This window comes from Delphinus delphis, chromosome 9 (assembly GCF_949987515.2).
Source record: "Delphinus delphis chromosome 9, mDelDel1.2, whole genome shotgun sequence".
NCBI lineage: Eukaryota > Metazoa > Chordata > Mammalia > Artiodactyla > Delphinidae > Delphinus > Delphinus delphis.
In genome coordinates this window covers 106,839,319-106,856,021 of record NC_082691.1, presented here as the reverse complement: position 1 = coordinate 106,856,021, position 16,703 = coordinate 106,839,319, and positions in this window count along the sequence as shown.

Below are 16,703 nucleotides of genomic sequence, written 5' to 3'. Positions count from 1 at the left end.
TGACCAGCAAGGGGCCAACGTAGGGAGCACTTCCTGACAGGCACGTGAGGGGCGCGCTCTGGCTCCTCCCACACGGGACGAGGACCGCTGTGCTTGTGTGCTGATGCGGCTGCCTCTGAGCTACAGCCTGGGTGTGGCGGGACTGGCAGGCTGGGCCCCGAGCCCACTCCCAGCCTCATGACCTCTGTGGGGACAGACTGTGTCCACTGCAGATGCCCTAGAACCAGCCTGATGCCAGTAAGAGCTAAATAAGTGTCAGCCAGTCCCGACTTCTTCTTGTGGCAGAAACTCCATCTCCCCACAAGGAGCTTCTAAGTAAGAAAAGTATCAACACTTAGAAAACCGACTAACAGAAACAGATAATCAATGGTCAAAAATTATAAAAGACAGAAAGGATGAGGAAAAGGTTACACTCCCCATAAGTAAAATAAAAAGCTGGATGCCGTCATTGCCTGTAAAAATGGCACTGTTCAGAGGCTACGGCTGTATTATGTGGCGTGACATCACAAACTTTATATCTAGTGGCTTTATTATACCATAGCATTATCATAATACAACTCATATCATATAGCATGTTATTATTCCATATTTACTCTATAAACCTTAAAGATATTCTAACTTTAAAATGTTCATTTCATTTGGCCCAGTAATTCCATTTCTAGGAATTTTTCCCATTTAAGTATTCAGTTGTGCACACGATTTATGTGCAAGAATAGTCGTCACGATGTTATTTATGATATCAATGTCAAAGAGAAACAACAGAAACATTCAGTCATTCCAGAGCGATTAGATGTTGCGACTGGACCACAGCGAGGAGACTGAGATGGAAGGCACAGGTGGGAAGCCTCACCACTGGGTGCTCTTCAAAGAGGCCAGAATCCTGGGAAGGAAACAGCTGCATAATCTGAGAGGCCATCAGAGGTAGCCCTCAGGGATGGTCAGCTGCAGTTCCCACCACCGTGCACCCCTGCAGTAATTAACTCGATCAAGCAAACCATTAATAGTGCGACACAAATTGCATGGTCCAGTTACTCACCTAGCAAGGGTATTTAGGGATAAAGTTTACAACAGCCATGTTTCGATCAAACAAACTGGGGAAAGGAAACGGCCAGCTCATCTCGCACAGGTGGGGTCACTTATAAAGCAGAGACGGGTGTGTCTTCCCTTATGGCTCGGTGTCTCTTCCTGAGATCCAAACTCAAATTTCCACTTGCACATCCGACATCATCCCCTGTACACCCACATCTTCTTCCCCTTCACGGTGATGAAGGGTCGATTCATCAGGAAGACGTAATAGTCCTAAGTGTGCCAGCACCTGGGGACAGAGCTTCAGACACATGAGGCAATGGACAGAACTAACAGAAGAAATAGACGCATCTATCACCATAACTGGAGATTTAAACACACTTCTCTGTGACTGATAGAACAAGCCTGCCAAAAAGTCATTGATACAGAAAGTGTGAACAAAACATTAACCAAAAATATCGCCCAACTTGGCCTAATCAACATATATAGAACATATACATAGAGAGAACATATATAACACACAAAACACATAGAGAACACATGTAAAGAACACACATAGAACATATCTACATATGTAGAACATATATACAGAACATATACATATGGAACATATATAGAACACGTCAGCCAACAACTGCAGATTGTGTATTTTTCTAGTGCACATGGAATGCTCACCAAATAGACCACATGAAAGTCTAGACAAACTTCACAGAAATAAAACCATACAGAGCAGGTTCTCTGTACGAAATTAAGCTAGAAGTTGATAATAAAAGTTAACTAGAAAATATCCAGTATGAAAAGTTAAACAACACATGTCTAAATAGATCTGAGAAGAAATCACAAGGGAAATTATAAAATATTTTGAACTGAATGATAACAAAAATACAATGTATCAAAATTTGTAGGACTGAACTAAAGCAATCCTTGGCGGAAATTTTATAACTTGAAATACAGATAGAAAAAAAAGAAAATTAGGAAAATCAGTGACCTAAGCTTCTACTTCATGAGAAGAACAGATTAGTGTCTTCCTCCCAAATCGGTTTGTCCCCTTACACTTTCACGCAGAAGCCCTGGAATCACCCCGTCCTCACAGCCGGGTCATCAGGGCGTCTCGTCGGCTCCAGCCACCACCTACCCTACCCCATCCCCTCGTTTACAGCCTCATTTTGTGGGTGTTAACCAGCAGCTTCTTAGCTGGTCTCTCCGTGAACCTTCTCCCCCCATATTCTTCCCCAAACCAGCCGCAGGGTGACCTTCCTGAAGTGCAGCTCGGCTCACGCTGTGCCCGCCAGCACCTTCCAGGGCCTTCACCCCCTTCGGGGGCTCTCGCCGTCATGAACACTCTAGTCCCGTTTTCCGCTGGACTCTAAGTCTCCTGGGACAAGTGATGTCTTGGTCACCTCTGCACCCTCCGAACTGAGGCGTCACTGCAGAAAGCAGGCCCCTATTAACTTGCTCCCTGTTGATTTGCTGGCGGTGGCCGAGGCCGCATGCCGCCTACAGAAGTGTGTAGGGATCTGGCCCAAGTTAGAAGTCACCCCTCTCTGCCCTTGTCATCAGGACTTGTAAACCCAGGAGGCAGATACTTTGGGACACAGAGAAACAAACGGGCCAAGGGTCTCCTGCTCCTTCTATTTCCAGTGAAGGGCAACGTCCAAAGGATCCCTAGACGTTGACCTGCTAGCTTTCTCTCTGCTTGGAAGTAGAAAACCTTAACTCAGTCACAGAATTCCTAGACACTGGCCCTATTAGATCTTTCCAGGGAATAAAGATCCGGGGGACTCTTAAGCCAGTTCCTTATAAATCTGTCAAAGTCACAGCACACCCGGCACTGCCTGTCTGCACACAGTGGTGAGTAGATGAGGCACCTGAAGGCTTTGAAGGGCCAGAGTAGGGGCGGCCTGGCTGGAGCGGGGGGAACAGAACCCTGAGGACTCGCCCTGGGGGCCGGGCTTGATCACCGCCTCTGCTTCTGCATCCATGGGGTTCTGGGGCGTCGTCTCAGTTCATCTACAGGCGCCCCATCTGCCTTGGTCTCTCTGGCCCTGGACAAGCTGGTAAAAAAGATGCACTTTAACTGAGCATCATTTAAAAAGAGGTGGAACATTCCCAGTTCGGCAGGCTCTATATTTTAAAAGACATCAACCAGAACCTAATAAATCTAACGGCGTAATTCCAAACAAAAGGCCAGAGGGGCGCCACTCCTGCAGGCTGGACAAAACAAATCTGACGCTCGCCTGCAAGAGTAAGTGCACGAAAGACTGGGACGCGGCTCCAGTTTGCAGACAAAGGAGCCAGATCATCAAGGGCAAGGCACTTAGGTTAACAGCGGTGCTGCGTGAACGCTGTTTCCAGTGTTGACGGCTGAGTCACCCGCCGCGCTCCTCTCCTCCCACCCCAGCTGTCGGGGCAGGATGCCGTGGCCTGAAACCTGCTCAGCGGGGAGAACTCGCCCCAGAAATCAGCAAGCCCCACCCATCTCCCGCCACCCCGCGGCCCCTCCCCGCCCTGGGCCAGCCCGGGAGCCCCGGCGCCCCAGTCCGTCCACACCTGCACCCCAAGCCTCCAGGCCCTGACCCGCTTCCCAGGCCCGGCCCCTCCGCGGTCCTTCTCGAAGTGCCCTCCACCAGCACCTGTCAAGAGCCCACATCATCCACGGTATTTGCAAAAAGATCCTAGGTTTGGGATTGGAAAACGTGACCTCCACAATATTTACGTGGCTTATTTTGCAAGGAACTTCTCTAAACTTGCAGCGACGTAACGATGGTGTGGAAACACGCAGGTGCTCACCGCGCCCACATCCTGGTCCCCGGCCCCAGGCCCACCTGCACATCCCTCCTGCTCCTTGGGGGCGGCCCGGGGCTGTGCGGGAGGCGCCGAGGGCCCCCAGGAGGGCCCGCACCTCAGGCCCCTCGGAAGGCTCAGCGAGGGCAGCAACTGGCCCTGCTGGGGGCTGACCCACTAAGTAACGCGGCCCGTTTGCATTTTATAAGCGAAGGGCCAGGGACGGAAATGCACGCGGTAACAAGGGTTTGAGGAGAGGAACTTAGAGGAAAAGCCATCTCCATTAAACCTCTCAACCCGCCATCCACCTTCACCGCCACCGACTCAGCCCCTGTGACTCTGATGGGGACCCAGGGACACAGACGTGCCCAGGGACCCGCCACTGTCTGCCCCCTGCCCTCTGAGCTGCTCCAGGAGGTTGGGGATAAAAGGACATTAGCACTGCACACACACAGACCCAACAGACATCACTGCTGTGGCGATAATGCGTAAAGCCAGGAACAAATGGTTTTACTCACAAACAAACTTTCTTTCCCCTCAAAGACTAGGACCGAGCAGGCCTCCAGGGAGCCAGTGACCAAAGGAGCAGCACTGACCGGCTGGGCCTGCTCTGGGTCGTGCCCCAGCCTGAACGGCCGGCGGCCTGGAGCTCGGAGGGGAATGAGGCGCTGAGCTGGAGACAGCAGCCAGGGTCCTTGCTCGGGGGAAGCAGAGAGGCCGGGCTGCCCCCAGACGGAGACTGGGCCACCCTGTGGGCCGAGGGGGCATGTCCATCAGAGCAGCTCTGAAGCCACACGGACCAGACTGGGGCCCCGGCCTCCCCCTCAGAGGCTATGCTGCTCGGGGCTCATGACTTGGGCTCCCAGAGTCACGGCAATGGGGAAAACCCTGCCTCCCTCTGTGGGAGCAGCAAGTGTTCAAATGGAGGGACCGGCACATCGCGGGGCCCAGTGCACATTGACTCCATGCTACCCCTCATGGCCACTCAGACTTCAACACAGAGAAGCTACAGAGGAAAAGATAAAAGTGCTTCAGTGCTGAAACTGTAGCTGACAACTCAGGAAGGAAACAGCCACCATCGCCCTTAGATGCACAAAACAATGTCCCGTGGTTGGAGGAAACCATCGCCCGCCTAGGGACCTCCAAGCCACCGTGGGACCCACCTGTGTGAGTCCGCTCAGGACAGTGGGTGACAGACCACAGAAAGGCATTTCCCAAGTTCTGGAGGCTGGAAGGCCAAGGCCAAGGCCCAGCAGACTCAGTGTGTAGTGGGCCTCTTCCTGGTTCACAGATGCGACCTCATGGGGGGTGGGGGGTGAGGGACAGGGGTCTCTCTGGGGTCTCTTCCTCTAGGAGCTCTAAGCCCATCGTGGGGGCTCCACCCTCCTGACCTCACCACCTCCCCAAGGCCCACCTCCTGACACCATCGCAGTGAGGGTTTGGTTTCAACATATGAATTTGGGGGCACAGACATTCAGCCCACAGCACCAACAAGTGTGTAGGGCTGTTAAAGAGAAGGTTCAGAGCAAGCGTGTAGTAAGAGGGAAATGTTTAAGTTGTGGTGTCAAGTGTGAAGACAGATCAGTGCACATGGTCCTACGGGCGCCATTGTGAGAAGCCCAGAGGGGCTGTGCGGGACACAGCGGACGCCATGCCCAGCTGCGAACCCAGCACTGTCAGGCCGCCTCTCCTGTGGCCTCTTCTCTTCTCTCTGCCATTCTAAACCTTCTATACTTATGAGCACGAATTATTTTTATAACAGAAAAACAGATAGTAAACCGCTTTAAAAATAAGTTACAATTACAAAGAAAACAATCAGCTTAGTAAAGAAGTCTGGTTATATAATGAAATGGTAGGTTTCTCACCAAGACAGTCAAATGGGGCTGTTGTAGAAGAGATTCCCCTTCCAATGTTAATATTCTGAAATTCTAACGTACTTTACTTCCCATAATCAGAAAACTCTCCAATGCTTAAAAAAACTGTGTAAATTAGAAACCTCATTTCCAGGCCGCGGAAAAATTAACTGGGGACATCATTTTTTAACATATGCTGCTAATCTGGGATACAAATGCCTTTAATTTGGCATTTCTCTTCCATCAGCTAATCTGTTTCTCCCACAGTGAGAGTGGACGTTTGCCTTGTGGAGACAGTTTACATTTACACCAGCTGACAGGGAAGGCTCGCCTCAGGGCCAGGAGGAGCCAGAGCTGATACAAGTGTTCGGTGCCGTTCTTAATACAGAAGTTTCTATTATTCTTAGTAGAAGGAGCGTACTTTAAATATTAACAACAGAATTACCAACATTAGCATTTTCTCTTTGAGATTTACGCACGGTTGTCTTGGCCCTAAACAACGCATTGCTTTCCTCTTTCAAATCCCATTTCATTTCCTGCCTTTTTTTCCCACACTACTGCGTTTTCAGAATAAGTTCTTTGACATCTCAGGCCATCGAAGTGAAGAAACCAGTGTAATTGATTGGTCTGCCTCGAGAAATGACAGAGATTCCAACTTCCTGAACTGAGTCCCCAGACACTGCCTCTGAGACATCGGAAGGTAAGAGGAGGGACGGTCCGGTGGTTTAAGGGATTTTCCTTCATCTCGTATCAGTGGGTTATTCACGCACAGTATCACACATGCCTGTGTACATACAGCGACATGTTGCTTCATTGTGGGGGTCCTGGACTCCCTCCTGAAGACTCGCTGTCCACACTAAGCCCTGAAGTCCAGCAGTCAACAAGCTCTCTGTCTTTAGTCCAGTTTTTCCAAATGCACTGTATCTCATTGACTCTAAGAAGCCATTGTTTGAAAACCTATGACCAGTTTATGTACTAAGTAAGAAAGAACAACTGATCACTGCTGATAAACTATGACACGCTTGCTATGAATGATAAAACACATCATGACTCTGAAAACGTTAAGACGTTCACACGCGCATCTTAGGATCTACTGACTACGTTCCCTCTAGGTGTATGTCGCTTACCTACTGCTGCCAAGCACAGCACCCAAAAGCGGCTGGCGTAAACAGTTGCTTTATTTGCTCAGATTCCATGGGTCTGCATCGTGGGCTCCGCGGGGTGGCTCCCTTGCCCTCTGCAGGCTCTTCTTACAGCCACGGACACGTGCAACCCCGCGGGGACGGCTGGGCCCAGAACGCCCTCCCTCACGCGTCTGCTGGGCGGCCTGGAAGAGGCAAGCTCAGGGCCATTTCCGCTGTGGTCTCAGGGCTCCAAACAGCCGAAAGAGGGGGCCGCGGTGTGCGGGGAAGAGCCGGGATGAAGGGAACCCTGTCTAAAGGGCTTCCAAGGCCGAAGGAAATCGAGGGGATTCTGGAGGAGAGAAGGGTGAGGAGCCCCCAAGTCTGAGTTTAGTTCTCTCAGACCCTTGCTGAGCCCCGACCTGCACAACAGGGAGGACCCCGCGGGGCGGGGGAGAAGGGGCCCTAGAGACCTGGAGAGCAGAGTGGACGGCACCTCCGCTGGGGCCACGGGGTGTGGATCCGAGTCTCACCAAGCTCAGAGGCTGGGCGCTCACTCCCCACTGAAACCCTGGGAGAAACACGCCTCACAGCAAAGATGACCAAGCGGTGCTCGAACCAAGGGGAAACTAAAATAGATCTGTCCTAGCGGGCTGTGAAGCCAGCCTCCACAAGTTCAAGACCCTCCAGAGCACAGCCCAGCACTCTTCCAAGAAGTTCAGAGAAGCCAGCCTCCAGGAGGTGTCCCTCACAATGCCAAGTAAACAACCCAAAAGTTCCTGCAGAAACAGGAACATGTGACTTATAGTTAAAAGTCAGTCAAGGGCTTCCCTGGTGGCGCAGTGGTTGAGAGTCCGCCTGCCGATGCAGGGGACACGGGTTCGTGCCCCGGTCCGGGAAGATCCCACATGCCGCAGAGCGGCTGGGCCCATGAGCCATGGCCGCTGAGCCTGCGCGTCCATAGCCTGTGCTCCGCAACGGGAGAGGCCACGACAGTGAGAGGCCCGCGTACGCCAAAAAAAACAAAGAAGTCAGTCAATAGGAAACTCACCAATGACTCAGAGGTTCTAACTAGTAAAAGGGGGCTTTAAAATAACTGTGATAAACGTGTTAAAGATTCTACAGGAAAAAGATAGACACAATGAGCAGGAAATTTCAGAAGAGATTTAGAAACTTTTCTAAAACGATATTCTAGACATGAAAAATATGGTGTTTAAAATAAAAAATTCATTGATTGGGATCAACATTAGATTAAACATATCAAAATAAAATATTGGTGAATTTGAAAACAGGTCAATAAAAAAGATTTATTTAAAAATGAAGAAAGGGCTTCCCTGGTGGCGCAGTCATTAAGAATCCGCCTGCCAATGCAGGGGACACGGGTTCGAGCCCTGGTCTGGGAAGATCCCACATGTCACAGAGCAACTAAGCCCGTGCGCCACAACTACTGAGCCCGCGCGCCTAGATCCCATGCTCCACAACAAGAGAAGCCACCGCAACCAGAAGCCTGCGCACCACAACGAAGAGTACACCCTGCTTGCCACAACTAGAGAAAGCCCGCGTGCAGCAATGAAGACCAAACGCAGCCAAAAATAAATAAATAGTTAATTAATTTTTTAAAAATCATATTTTAAAAAGCTATAAAAATAAAAGGAAGAAAGCCCAAATGACCTATGGACAATATCATATGGTTTACAGATGTGCAGCTGGAGTCCCAGAAAGAGAGAGACAGAGACAGAGACAGATAGAGACAGAGAACAAGAGAGGGATGGTGCATAAAAATTACTTAAAGTAAGTGTTGAAGAAAAGACTATTCGATGACACTTGCTAAAGATGGTGAGGGTCCATCCAGAGGAGCCGACAAGGAACGTCCCCAGACAACAGCTCCCCTCCCAGGGGGCCAGCAGAGGTGCCTTTAAAGGACAAAGTTATCTTAGACTTTCCCCCATTTCTGGGTCAATGTTTGCTCTTCTGTTGCTGTGGCAACACCCAAACTCTGGATTGTTTTTGACTTCATGAGCAGATTTCTCATTCACGACCCCAAGCCAGAACATGCCAGGGGATCCTGACTTGCACTTTTTCACAGTAAGTAACCATACTCAACCATCACTTACCCATGTTACTCAACCATCACTTACCCAGGCACTCAGCTGTCCCTCAGAACTGACTCAGAATAAGGCTCACATTTATTCAGTTCTTACCACGCGCCAGGAACCGTGCTAAACGCCCCACGTGGAAGGTGAATTACTTCATTAAACTTGCCCGTCAGCTCCACGCAGGGGGCGTCATCACATCCCCTGTGCAGAGGGGACAGGAGCACAACCAGACCAGGAGGAGCCCCCAGGCCTGAGAGCAGACGCCAACGCACTGTCTAAACGCCATTTAAATCCATGCTTCCTACAAGAACCGAGTGTTGGAACAAGACAGAAAACAGGCCAAAGCAATCACGCTGCTACTTCCCTCAGGAAGTCTGCGTGTCGCTGGTGTCAGAAAGAAACCCGGGTTGGGGGAGGCTCATCAGGTGCCCCATAATGAAGGTACAACTCGGGGCCTTGCCCAGCAGCCGATCTCAGATAAGACACACACACACACACACACACACACACGTCCACATGTACAAATCCATACAAAGGGAACCATGAAAGTCCCTGGAACCAAGCAGGGTTCAAACATGGGAAAAGCCGTTAAACCCAGGCAGGAAGGTTGGTCACTTCCCCCAAAGCCGTCTAGACAGAACCTGCTCAAGGGCCAGATTATCTAAGAGGAGCTCTTATTCAGAAAACCAGTCGTTCAGTGGTCACCACGTTGGAGCACACGAAGAGTCTAGCTGTGCCCACGAGCGGGAGACAAAGGGCTCTGGGAGCCCCAGCAAGGCACAGGCGTGCGCACACATGCACCTCTGGGCAGGGTGTTGGAGCTGGCTCGTAAGTGACCAGAACATCTTGGCATGGTCAGCAGTGTGACTGACTGGGGTCCTCGGGGACCCCAGGACCTGGGATGTGCACTCACCGGGCAGGTGCTTCACACACTGCTAATTATACCAAGCTGCCCGGCAGCCCACGGGGCCACTGTTCCAATGTCCCCTCGGTCGACACATGGCGTGGACGTCACCTGAGCATGGCCTCTTTTAGGGCCCAGGGTGCCTGTGACGACAGAGGCTGGTATTAATGACCAGAAAGGCTGGCCTGACGCGCTGCTAGGCCCCAATTTAAGCACAAACACCGTCTTGGCCGTTCGTTCCCTTCCCTCCTTCTGTTCCCTTCCCTCCTTTTGTTCCCTTCCCTCCTTCTGTTCCTTCCCTCCTGTGCTTGAAGTCTGAGAGCCGGGGCATCTGCCGCGGGGGGCTTCCAGGCCGGGGACGGCAGACAGGGACATGCAGTGGGCAGCGAGGTAAGATGACTTCCCTCAAGAAGTCAGGTGAGGGGACTTCCCTGGTGGTCCAGTGGCTAAGACTCTGCACTCCCAATGCAGGGGGCCCAGGTTCAATTCCTGCTCGGGGAACTAGATCCCACATGCTGCAACTGCGTTCCCACGCCACACTAAAGATGCCGCATGCCGCAACGAAAAGAACCTGCATGCCGCAACGAAGATCGAAAGCCTGTGTGCAGCAACTAAGACCCAGAGCTGCAAAATAAATACATAAATAAATATCTTTTTTTAAAAAAAGGAAGTCAGGTGTGGACAGCCAGCGACCTGATTTCACAGATCAGGATCCGAGCACGTCTAGGCCGGGGTGAAGCTGCCTCTAGGGGATCAGGCTCACGGCTGGAAGCCCCACGAGCTGACCGAGCACTCAGCATATTCACCAGGACAGATGCCAAATGCACCCCAACGCACTTCAAAAGCCACATCCCCTTCGGAGATACGGATTTCCCAACCATGTCCAAAAAGACAGTCACTGGAAGCCGGGAGGGGCCACTCTCCTGCCACTGGGGACGGCCAGCAGGGAGGGCAGCAGCCCCAGGAGGCCAGTCCATGGCTTTGGGGTGACCGGTCACAGCCACCTGGATGTGAACAGCCATCCTAAGGGGCCGCACTCCGTAAGCTGGACGGGGTGGGCATGGAGAGTCTCGGTCCCAATGGGCAGGCAGAGCCCCTCGGGGGCCTTCTTGGAACCTAGGCCCTTGGCCTCGCGGCCTTTTCATTCCTTATGTGTTTCAGGTTGTTTCTAAACACAAACCCTGGCCCCTCCTGAGGTGAGAGGACCTGGGATTCGCCTCCCTCAGGGGACGGCAAAGGATTGGAGGCTGAAATCAAGAGGGAAAGCATTTATTGTTTCTAGATTTTTTGATGATGGCCATTCTGACCGGTGTGAGATGATATCTCATTGTAGTTTTGATTTGCATAAGAGTCATGTACCAAAATGTTCATTGCAGCTCTATTTACAATAGCCAGGAGATGGAAGCAACCTAAGTGTCCATTGACAGATGAATGGATAAAGAAGATGTGGCACATATATACAATGGAATATTACTCAGCCAGAAAAAGAAACGGAATTGAGATATTTGTAGTGAGGTGGATGGACCTAGAGACTGTCATACAGAGTGAAGTAAGGCAGAAAGAGAGAGACAAATACCATATGCTAACACATATATATGGAATCTAAGAAAAAAGAAAAAAAAGGTCATGAAGAACCTAGGGGTAAGACGAGAATAAAGATGCAGACGTAGAGAATGGACCTGAGGGCACGGGGAGGGGGAAGGGTAAGCTGGGACGAAGCGAGAGAGAGGCATGGACATGTATACACTACCAAACGTAAGGTAGATAGCTAGTGGGAAGCAGCCGCATAGCACAGGGAGACCAGCTCGGTGCTTTGTGTCCACTTAGAGGGGTGGGAGAGGGAGGGTGGGAGGGAGACGCAAGAGGGAGGGGCTATGGGGATATATGTATAGGTACAGCTGATTCACTTTGTTATAAAGCAGAAACTAACACACCATTGTAAAGCAATTATACTCCATAAGGATGTTAAAACAAAAAAAAAAGAGGGAAAGCAGCTCCAGGAATGGACAGGCACAGGCGTGGGCGTGGCGCAGCTTGCCCCCCTCCACCCCCCGCTCCTCCCAGGAGCCTCTGGGCTGTGGGAACTCTCCCTTTGAAACGGCTGGTTCTTCATCCTTCTACAGAACACAATGGCCTGAGTTGCAAATGAATAATCACCACTTACAGTGCTGAAGAGAGGGATTTGAAATCCCAAACAACAAATTTAAAGGAGGTTTGGAATAATATCCATTCATAAATCCCAGATTATTTGCGTATAAATGAATGCATGATTAACTCAGAAGAAAAGAGGCTCTAATCTTGATAGATTAAGAAAAAAGACACCTAAAAAGTTAAACTTCAGTCATCCAGTTATTTGGAATTGGGCAGACAAGGTAAAAGAACCTTTCAGAAAACACAGAAGCTGAGTCTGATGAGAGGAGGTTATCCTACAAGACGATATGTAACACTGAGAAGGAAAAAGAGGAAAATCAGCTAAAAAATCATTAATAGAACCAAGTAATCTTAGAGATGCATTCTCACTGAGTAATTTCATGCAAAACCTGTTACCCAGACTTTTGGGAATTCCCATGACAGCCCTCAAAGAACCTACGCATCATAGATAAGGGCTTCTGTAAACTCTGCAGGGGAAAGAGAATCCATTTCCACACACAGTTTATTGCAAAACAGCGGAACAAGAATGTTGGTTAACCAGAAAAATTATGACATTAAATAGCGATAGCCACTGCTCATTTACTTCCATTGTCACTGTGCAGACGGCGGCAAGGACAGGATTTCTCACACCCTCGTCACCCGCTTCCCGCCCTCAACAGCCTAAACTCTAAGGACCTCCACTGGGAGAGGTCTTCACAGGAATTCTAGTCTAAAAACCCTGCAGTTAATTCAGTGCTGCTTTGCACATAAATTAGAAGCAATCTAAATACAAAAGGTTCTGCCTGTGGTGTCTGGGAAAGAGCCTGCTGGTCAGATTCCTGGTGGAATCTTCCTCTAAGTTTTGCTTTTCCTCTGGGGCCCTCTTCAGGGTATTTACGAAACTGCCCCGAATCTAAGGCCTCCGGGCCCATCTCCGTGGAGACCAGGTCCTGCTCCCTGGATTACTGACACAAAGCAGGAGCAGTTGCCAGCCCTGGAGTGTAGGGAGGGACACGCTCGCCGCCTCGGCCGGTGCGGAGCTGGGCCCCGGGGAACCGCAGCCACCCCCAAGGGGCAGACGGGTCCTGATCAGAGCCTGCGAGTCACCTGCGCTAATCAACACATCTCTCTCCTTCGCTTCAATCTGAGGCAGCTGTGGAAGCGCTTGCTGGGGGTCCCTCCTTCAGCAAACAGGAAGGTAAGAGGCACCGTCCGTGTGAAGGTCCAGCGAGAGGCCACTTGCAGACCCCAGGGCGCCGTGTTCGTTCTGGGAAAGGCCTGGCTCTCTGCTCGGCAGGACTGGGCCCCTCAGCGAGAGGCTCCCGGCCTCTGCCCGCGGTGGCCTGCGGTCCGGAAACACACAGACCCGTGTTGCGTGGAGGAGCCTGGTCGGGATCTCCCACAGAGGAAAGGGTTTAGTTCGTCTTCAGTGTATCTCCCTCAGGTGCTCCAAGGTGTCACAAAGCACACGGACTGCCCACAGGATGGTGGTCTCGCGAGCGGTCTAAACAGTCGTAAATCACGGGCTTTTTAGAGTCCGAAGAAAGCTTGGAGCAACTACGCTGTGTTCAGTGCCTAGGATTTCATGCCGGGGACGCTCCCTGAGGGCCGGGCCCCCCAGGATTCAGCAGGAAAGGCTCCAATCACCAGGACAAGCCCAGAGGTAGGGGAGGATCGCCCTTAGCGTGGCAAGAGCTGCAGGAAGAATTTTATGTGTAAATGTTTTTACAAGAGGCGGGGAGGCCTTTGGGGACGGAAGCAGTTACCGTACAGGTTTTTGGGGGTGGGATTTAGACACAAATATGTCACCCACCCCAGATTATTCTGAGCTCTCTAGACGTGTGAAGCCAAGGAGCTGATGGGAGCAGGACAAGACGGGCACGACATCTGGGCAGCCTCCTGGGACGCCGGCAGCCACTCGAGGCAAGAGGACTCTGACCAGGAGTCCTGGAGCCAGAAAGTAGGCCCAGTGAGGAGGGAAGAGTGACCGTGTTGTGGGTCTCCAGTCGGCAAGTGGTGAGGTGATGCCACGCCGAATTCTCAGGCAGGACAGGCACAGACGTGCTTTCTGAGCCACAGTGTTTGCTATGCTTTGACGTTTCTGGAATCAAGATGCAGCTCGTAACCGATGTTAACAGAAATCAAGCGGGGTCGTGTTCACACTCCCGGCACCAGCCCCTCGGCCTCTCGGGGCCTCAGCTCCCTACGTCTGTCTCACCACACGCAGCGTAACTGTAATTTCAATTTTAATCCCCAATTATGACTTTAAGTAGTCTCAAAACATCTTCAGTCTGATGCGTTAAAATAAAAAGTGGGTGTACAGTTGGCTACCTGTCGTCTGCACAATAAAATTAAAGAAAATTTTCCTGATCTCTCAGAATACGTCACAAAATTTTCAAAATGAAAGTGCTAGTGTGACAAGTTCCTGTAACACAAAACGCATATCCCGACCGCTGAGCAGCTGATGGAGCTGGCGGCGGATGCTGACAGGAGCCATGTAACCCTCCACCAGTTCAGCTGCAGAAACGCGTGGACCTGCAGGACAGACCCCGGAAGGCAGGTGACACCCATCCCCAGGCAGCATCACCCTCTCCATCCTGAGGGTGCCAAGGAGGCCGAGACTTTCCAGAGACAGCAGCCAAGGCAGGTTCAGGGGGTTCAGAGGGCAGGTGTGTGACACCGGGAAGAGCGCTCCCAGGGACGATGACTCGGAGAGGTCGGGGCTGCCTAGAGGGGACACAAGCCGGCCCTCATCAAGGCTGCGGGAGCCCAGACTTTCTGGAAGACTCCACCTCTGAGAGGTGACAGGGCAGACGGGGGCTAGGAGCCAGAGGAGAGAGGCTGGGGCAGAGACATCTGCCCCTCCCAAGGGCCCCTAAACTTTCGGGGCCTATTATTATTAAATCACTAGCTGTCCAGCAGAGTGAGCTCAGGGCAGCTGTGGGTGCAGAGCGAGCGCCCCAGCCCAGTGGACACTGGGTGAGCTGAGGCGCTTCCGCAGCAGACAGAGGGGCCCCCGGGGACGCACAGAAGCGGAGGTGATGGTTGGCGAGTACGGCAGCAGGGGTTCGGAACAGTCCATCTTACTGGAAACCCGGGGGGCAGAGAGGTGTCCCCGGCATCTAAGTTGCCACATACAGTGTCTGTTCAAAACGTGTACATGTGTTGTTTCCTTTCCCCCTGGGACGAGGTTAGTGTGACCCACAGGCCGTGGGGGGCAGGGGATGTGGTGTCGGCACCCGGGCTGTTGGTGGTCACTGACTCCACTCCAGGTGCTTGCAAAGTCTCCAGTGACCCCTGTGTGGCTCAAGGCTGGTGGGAACGGCTGGGAGCAGACAGGCAGGGGCCGCAGCTGTCATCCTCCAGGTCAGTCCCATCAGTTGGAGGAAGAACAGCTGGTGACCGCTGGCTCATGGGATGCGTTGGGACGGCAACGCTGATCACGCGTGTGCCAGCCCAGATCAGGGTCGGGGAGAGACGAGACGGCCCCGCAAGAGTCACCCCTACGTGAGCAGGGCCCCCAACATTTGGGAGCTTCAACCGCAGGCGACCCCTTGGAAAATGGAATCACAAGAGGACGTTATTATCCCTAAAACTGTAATAAAAGTTTGGATGATATGAATTTGGGATTGCCTATTTTACAAAAGCATAGATTTCTTAGATTTAAAGAAGACAGCAAAAAACTCAGTTGAGTGGGATTAATATGGACCAGAGATAACAAATATAGGACAAATGGCCAAGTCTGGGAGAGGCAGGGGTCAGGGGTCAGCAATGGCATAGACCACAGCCAGTAGGACAAGCTCACACACAGGTCTTGGGGGAGACACTGGCGTCAACACTGAAGTCAATAAGCAAACAGGGTTTGGAACCCAGGGTCTGGAAGGGAGAGAGGAGACAAAGAAACTGGTCACAAGGAAGGACCCCAGGAACATGCCAGCAGGTGCCCTCACCTGCTGTCTGCCCCTGGCTTGGCTCAGACAGGAGTCTTGAGCCCCAGTAGAGACAAGTCCACCAGCTGGAGCAGATGAGGGAACCGAGGAGCCACCCTGCAAGCGTAATAGGCGCCCCAACATCTACCAACACTTCACAGGTCACGGTGTAGCACACTTGTGGAATCTCACGCCCACAACAAGTTAAGGAGGAAAAATACATCACTCCCATTTCACAAGTGGGATGTAGGGTCTGAAGAAGTGAACTGACTGGGCCAATGACAGGGAAGCTGGGAACCCAGGTCTTGTGAGTCCCCACCATTCATCTTCCCATCGCACCTGCTTTGTGCACAAACGCCAGGGAAACAGAGGGAACATGCGCTTCTCTGGGTGCTGAGAGGCCCCATGCTGGCTTCTGCCTCAAGGTCCCCATGTAGGGCTTTGCCCCCGCCCCAGAGTGAGAGGCCCTGACCTTCGGTGGACACATTTCTAGCTTCCCTGCAGGATGGCACGCTCCTGAAGGGGAGTGGATTATAGGACGTACCTACCACTGTAGACGGTACACACGCTCCTGAACGGGAGTGGAGTATAGGACGAACCCTACAACGGTAGATGGTACACATGTTCCTGAACAGAAGTGGATTATACGGAGTATCCTACCACTGTAGACGGTACACACTATCCTGAACGGGAGTGGATTATAGGACGTACCCTACCACTGTAGACGGTACACACGCTCCTGAACAGAAGTGGATTATAGGACGTACCCTACCACTGTAGACGGTACACACGCTCCTGAACAGAAGTGGATTATAGGACGTACCCTACCACTGTAGACGGTACACACTATCCTGAACAGA